This window comes from Drosophila novamexicana, unplaced genomic scaffold (genome assembly GCF_003285875.2).
Source record: "Drosophila novamexicana strain 15010-1031.04,08,12 unplaced genomic scaffold, DnovRS2.1 tig00002052-arrow-arrow-pilon, whole genome shotgun sequence".
Taxonomy (NCBI): Eukaryota; Metazoa; Arthropoda; class Insecta; order Diptera; family Drosophilidae; genus Drosophila; species Drosophila novamexicana.
This window is the reverse complement of record NW_020824931.1, coordinates 28,934-35,664: the sequence shown is the minus strand read 5'-3', so window position 1 is coordinate 35,664 and position 6,731 is coordinate 28,934. Positions and strand designations below refer to the sequence as shown.

Here is a 6,731-nt window from a genome sequence, read left to right as displayed (position 1 = left end):
GCTATAGGCAAGTTGAGGGTCCCAGCCAGGTAAGAGCGGCGTCTACGTGCTGCCCCCTAGAGGGCTGGCCCATTAATGAGCGCGACAAACTAACGACATTTGTGGCTTCTCGAACGATGATTTATGCGGCTGTTCATTAAGTTCATTAAAAGTGAAAGGATGAACTGAAGATCGGACCGACGGACCGACGGACGGACGGACGGACGATCGAACTATTCCAACTTTACATGCGGCTGGCATGCGTCAGGTGGTTTTTTTTTCATGTCTCATGTTCCGACTGTTTATTTGTTTTGTGCCTTCTCCAAATGAGCCGTAACCAATAAATGTTTATGACCCTGCGGGCAGCGGAGGCGGGGCCGCAGAGTACCGTGACAACGCCCCTGGTTAAGGGAAAGAGAGAACAGGCGAATGTCCACAATAAAAATCATTTTGAACAACATTAAAATGACACATTGTTTTTGTTGCGGGCCACAAAACACCAACTAGCCATATTTACCAACTTCAGTGCCCGTTCCAATTCCGTTTCCATTTCCAATACCAACTCCAGAGATCATCATCTCGTGAATCAAGGCGCCAGTCGCTTATCAATGGATAACGGCGGGTCATCAGGGCGGACGACCCGCTGCGTTTGAAGACAAACAATGGAGGCAACAACAGCAACATTCACAATGAGCTCAAGAGTTGAGTTGACAAAAGGCCAACCTAATCTTGGGAACAGGTAAAATCTAATTGATAATGCTCCACGAGCGTATGTTCGGACTTAGCTATTGATATAGTCTGATACTGATCAAGATTCTTTATATATATCGGATAATAATAATCTCCTAGTGCAATCTACAACAATCTGCAAGCCGTTGATCAGATCTGTTGCCCATCAAGAATATATATCAGATACATCCTACTGCAATCTACAACTCACCCATTTATATATATACATATATATTTAATCTTCTCTCGATTCCAGTTAATACAAACGCTTATTCACATCATTTTTTATATATTTCTGCTTACATACACAATACAACAAAATTTTGATACACTTAATCGAATTTCAATATTTAACAGTGTCGACATATTACACGGTAATCACTCTGTAGAGAGAAGAACCTTGGGATTAATAAAGAATAAAATATACAGTAAAACCTTACCTCCATAATGTGACATTTTGCCTCTTGGCTAACCCTCATCAAGCGACCTAACCTAGCCTAGACCTAACCTACCCACGGCGGAGACTGGAAGCAAGAGTTTACAGGGTATATCAATTAAATAAGTCCGGCAAACTTACGTTATAGAAGAAGCATCACTTTTATCACAAATGTGGTTTTTGTGTTTTACACTTTTTCCAAAAATATTTCAGATGTGTTTCGTGCAAATATATTAAAAGCACTGAAGAATTTTCATTTTAGATTTCCCATGAAAATCTGGCTGAAGGGGAATAAATAAGCTCGGGCTACTGAGTTAGGCTAAAGTTAGCTTGGCGATTTTTGGGGCATAGCTATGGGTATTATTGAGACAAGAAAGTCATCTGGAGTTACTTAAAATCTATATTAACATCACTGAGAAGAACATTTAGACATTTAAAAGAAGCACATTTGTCTTTAAAGGAAGATATATTCTAAGAAAAACTATAGTTTGTCTAATAGAAGGTGTCCAACTGTGAGGCTTAAATAAAGGTAATAATACAGAGACTACGTCAAACTCGTAGCTGATGAACCTCAAGAAGAATGTATTCGAAAGTGAGATCAATTAACAGCCTAGGTTCAGCTATATGATCTGGGGATTCAATCCAGCCGAAAGAGAAACAACTGAGACCTGATCGTATACAGCTTGCAATACTTCCGACATACGTACATACATGAGAAAGAATTTGATGACAAGAGTCGACCTTAAGGCAAAGTTCGAATAGCTCATCAGTTTGTGGACCAGAGTTACCTAAGGACACAGCCACACTTCAGCCTGATCCTGTTGTATCATATCTTATCTTAGGACCAGGCGGATGCGTTTTTTTCGGACTGAACAGCTTGGCCCGCACAAACGACAAGTGCATAAATCATATGCTTGCTCATCGAAAACCCAACAAAAAAATGTCGCTGACAGTTTTTGTTTTTGTTGTTTTTTTCGTTTCATTTGTGACCTTATCGGATGCACTCGATCAAGCGACCAATTGCCAACTGGCGCAGGTAAATTAATTCAGCTGCTCTGACGTCACAGAAACCTACCTGATGGCATTTTAATTATGGCGACTGCGAATGATGATAAAGCGCGCAGCGTTTATCAGCGCAAACAACAAGCAACTCATGAACTCATGAGCTGTGCTGTGATACCACGTACAAATGCGATATACAGGATATCATTGGTTAAGAAAAAGCTATAGATCTCTGATCTGTGTAAACTCAGAGACTACAAGAGCGCGACATATTACTTTTGGTATACGACTTTTCCCAGTTGTATGTCTACTTTAAACATGGAAAGAATTTGAGCTTATTTAAAGCGGGAAATTAAATTTCAGCTATATGAAGCGTCTTAATTTATAAGCATACTTAAACTAAACTAAACTAAGACAACAAACTGTCAAGGACCCTAAAATATTTGGGCTTAAAAGAATATTGTTACCCTATACAGGGTATGTCCTAGCATATCCTTTTGTCAGCTAGATCAGTTTGAGCTGTGATTTTTTTTTTTTGCTTCGTTGTATTCATTTTTTGCAAATAGCTGCAAGGCGTGAAATTTGTACGTTGCGGTGGGTCTCTGGGACGGCAGGTGAATAAACTGCGCTGCAACTGTCCGCCCTTTCTTAAAAAACACTTTGTGCATGCTATAATTATGTTGGGCTCGCTATTTGTTTAACTCTGGCTTCCCCAGATCGCACAGTGGGTCCAAGCACAAGCAAGCCAAGTCATTTCTTTATTTGAGCTTTACTATGAGCTCTAGCGTATGTTCCAGCATATGGTGAGAGGTCATTGTGAAAGGTCATCTGATAAAGAAAATAATAAAAAAAAAACAGTAGCTGGTGTTGTTTTTTGTGCGCCTTGGTACCACTGTGCCTGAGGACTTGTGGGTACGTATCGTGCGGCCCGCACGCACATTTCACTTATTATTTATGAGGCGTGCGCTGTGGGCGTGGCACGCTTGTTGATCGGCGCTACATGAGCGTACCCCAACCGGCCCCTGCTGCAGCAGCTTGAACGGCACCGTGGACGATGCCGGACAATGCCGGACGGAACGGGACGTTTTCAATCAACGTTCAACCGGCCGCTCGGCCTGCCAGGCGAAGACAAGCGGGGACCACCCTTTTAATGAAGCCCTAATTACAGTGTTTATAACAAAAGGTGATTACCAAAGCAAACCAACAACACCAGAGACCAGACACCAAGCAACCAAGCCAAGCAACCAAACCAGGCAGCCAACCAGCCAACATCCACAGGCAGGCAGGCAGGCAGGCAGGCAGGAAGGCAGGCAACCAGGCCGGCCCCGGAACGCATCAACAGCTCTTTAGTAGACTGACGTCGCAACCGATAACCCGCCATGCCCGCCTTGCCCGACGTGCCCGCCGAGTCGCTGTCTCCCAAACATTGAACGTCAGCCGCCTTGGGGCAACCGCCTTGTTTATTTCAGATCGCAGCACGAAAGACGCAGAACACAAACTCAACTCAGGCTTTGTCAGCAGTCACCGGTATCTGAGGCTCTCAGTCTCCTGCAGACGCTGTGCAGTGACTCGCCCCCCAAATACCCTGTAAGTGTAAAGTGGGTGCGAAGAGGGACATGTTTCGATACATGCATGTGCCAACTGAAAGAGAATCGAAAAAGTTGCCAGATATCGATTATACGCTTACTATCGATAATATCTAAGCTATCGATAGTGGCTAATAATAAGAGATGCCAGGAACAACTTTGTCAGCAATAAATTTGAAAAATATACGTACCAACTCTCGAAATTATCCAGACTATCGATAGCGTCTAAAATATATATTGTATGATATTTTAACTTTTTAAGATAATCAAAGAAATTAATCGATTGCATTTAAGCTATCAATGCCGTCTAATCTGTGGATACTTGCTGAACCTTTAATAAAATACTAATCAAAATATCGAAAGTATGGCTTATACTTTAAATCCAGGGACTTCTATTTAAATTCACCATTCCGTGTTCTTTCGATTTGATTAAAATCCATTAATGATATTAATTAACTTACAGGGTATCCGCCATTCATGCACACCCAACTATCGCCTTATACCCACTGTATGCTTGTGTGTGCGTGTTGTCTCCGTCTCTGTCATCGTCACATTATTTATAACTTTTCATGTTTAAATCCGTAATTTTGGCCTCGTTTGCCCCACCCAACTCGCCACCCGTCGCCCCCGTCGCCACCGTCGCCACCGTCCGCTGGCTAGGTGCCTCAACCACCCAGGCTTCGTCAAGAGGCCTTCCCATGGCGCTCGTGACTTGTAAATATTGATTTTAATCGAAATTGCCCTAAATTGCTTTGTTTTTTCCATGTGTTTCGGGTACGCAATTTAAGACACTTTTGCTGTGAAGAGGCGCTCCATGCGATCACAACCAACTACGATCGTTCATCATATATGCATATATGTACTTATATAGATCAATCTTCTCTCTTTCTTTCTCTTCCTTCCCTCTCTATCGATCAGTTGCTAAGGTGCTAGAATATTTGTGCATACTTATTTAATTACAGCTCTACTGATCGTGGAACACCTCTTCCAGAAAACAACAATCAATACAGAAGCTATTCGATTTAATTGATCAAAAGGGTAAAAGAATAAGCATAAATATAATAGACTAGACTATCAAATAAGCGATCAGTGATCAGAGTGATAGCTTCTGATGCCCAAGTGCGAGTCTTAAAACTATAAGCTTTATAGAAAACGAATGAAGGCCATTTATTGTGAATGTGATGAGACATTCTAGATTCTGTCACTAAATCAGCTTAACGTAAGGGCAACCAGAGCGTGTGTGATCAGTTGTGCTCAGCATCAGCTCTTGAAAGTCTAATTAAACATGAAAATAGTAAGTGATCACTGAAAGTAATTAGATGCTCTAGATTCGTATGCAAGTTGTATAGTTTAACATACACTGAAATAGGGAACGGGTGATCAGTAGTGATCATTATAAGAGTTAACAGTTGTTGATGAAAGTCTCATGAAGATCACTAAAAAATTATGAGAAAAGTAACTGATCAGTACAAGTAATCCAGATACTCTGGATGGTTGATCAGAGGTGAGTAGTTATCAGTTGTTAATGTAGTCGGTGATCAGTGAAAGCAATCAGATGCTCCAGATCCTTAAGCAAGTCGTACAGTTTCGTTGAACTATGCTGGGTCTCATGAAGATCACCAATTATGAAAATATTTGATGATCGCTTAAAGTAATCAGATGCTACAGATTATCACGAGTAAGGGTTCAATAGATTGCGGGTGATCAGTAGGGTTCAGCAGTGATCATCATCAGCTCTTGAAAGGGTAATGAAGATCACCAATTATGAAAATAGTTAGTAATAATTACAAGTGATCAGATGCTGAACTTAACACTAATATAACACAGAACCTAATAGCAAATCCGACAGCGATCTCTACAACTACTGGGGGCGTACTCATTGCAGCCTGAGTATGATCGGGATGATCAGCATGATCAGCGGCGCTCTCTCGCTCGCACTTGCTGCCAGTTGGCGGAGTAAAACATCAATTGGGTTGTAAAGACCGAAAAGACTTGAAAGGCAGAGCCGACCGATGCCGGCAACGCCGTCCGAGCAACTTATCATGTCCAAATTAAGCTCAATACCAAATAAACAAGTCGTACGACTGCGTTCTTTTTTTCTTCACTTTTTTTTATTGTTTGTTTTATCCTTTTCTGGCCGCCGGGACTTCAGCAATGCCTGTGTTGGTTTTTCTCTCTTTTCGTGTGAGTTTTTTTTTGCTGTTGTTGGTTTGCTTTTTCGAATGCCCCGGTGCCTCGATAATGCCAACTCTATTTGCATTGGGCGCGGCGAGCACCGAGTCTTGCCGAGCTACAGTTGGAGGCGAAGCGGTTCCAGCTTTGCGTTCGCCTTTGTTTGAATTAATCGAAGTGATATTTTGCTTGTCCCGAAATAATTTATCCTATGCAGGGCCGACTGCACCGATATCTGCCTGCAGCTGCAGGCTGGACATGAATTGGTTTTTTTCTTTTTTTTTTTTGCTGGCGGAGGATCGCGTCGAAAGCCGCGCAGAAATATAAATATTCTCCATATGGGCCTCATTGATACATTTTGACATGAGTTGTGGCCTAAGCGCGCGTTAATAACCGCAATTTATGCGATTTTGAGACGGCGGCGCCAAAAACAAATCAAATAAAAACAAAAAATAATCATAATAAAAGCAAACAATGCACAAATATGATAAATATATACATATATACATATATCTGGCGGGTGCCGAAGCTTTAATACCCTGGCAATGAAAAGAAATCAATTACGTTTCATTTGACTTGCTTTTATTGTTAGCCTGCCTCATAAACAATCAATAAACAATAAATGAGTTGAGTCACTGCAAGCTAACTGATGTAGTTAGTCCGATCTGCTTAATACTAATCTATATACTAGCTGCAGCTAATATAAGCTATTATACCAAGTCCAAGAATTAAGCTAAGCTAAGTCTGTATCAGTTTCGGCTTCCTCTGAATTCCATATAGTCAGGCGATCTGGCTAGTAAATATTTATTTACAGTTTGCAGCTGGGA

General features: G+C 41.5%; 1 long non-coding RNA gene across 1 annotated transcript; it reads right to left on the bottom strand.

Moving 5' to 3' along the window:
* Nucleotides 1-990: 990 nt before the first annotated feature.
* LOC115768845 lies at nt 991-1,386 on the bottom strand. Its single transcript, XR_004018626.1, has 3 exons — nt 1,286-1,386; nt 1,149-1,232; nt 991-1,091 (listed from the first exon to the last, which is right to left on the bottom strand). It is a non-coding gene; the product is annotated as an uncharacterized LOC115768845 (long non-coding RNA).
* Between the last annotated feature and the right edge of the window lie 5,345 nt (nt 1,387-6,731).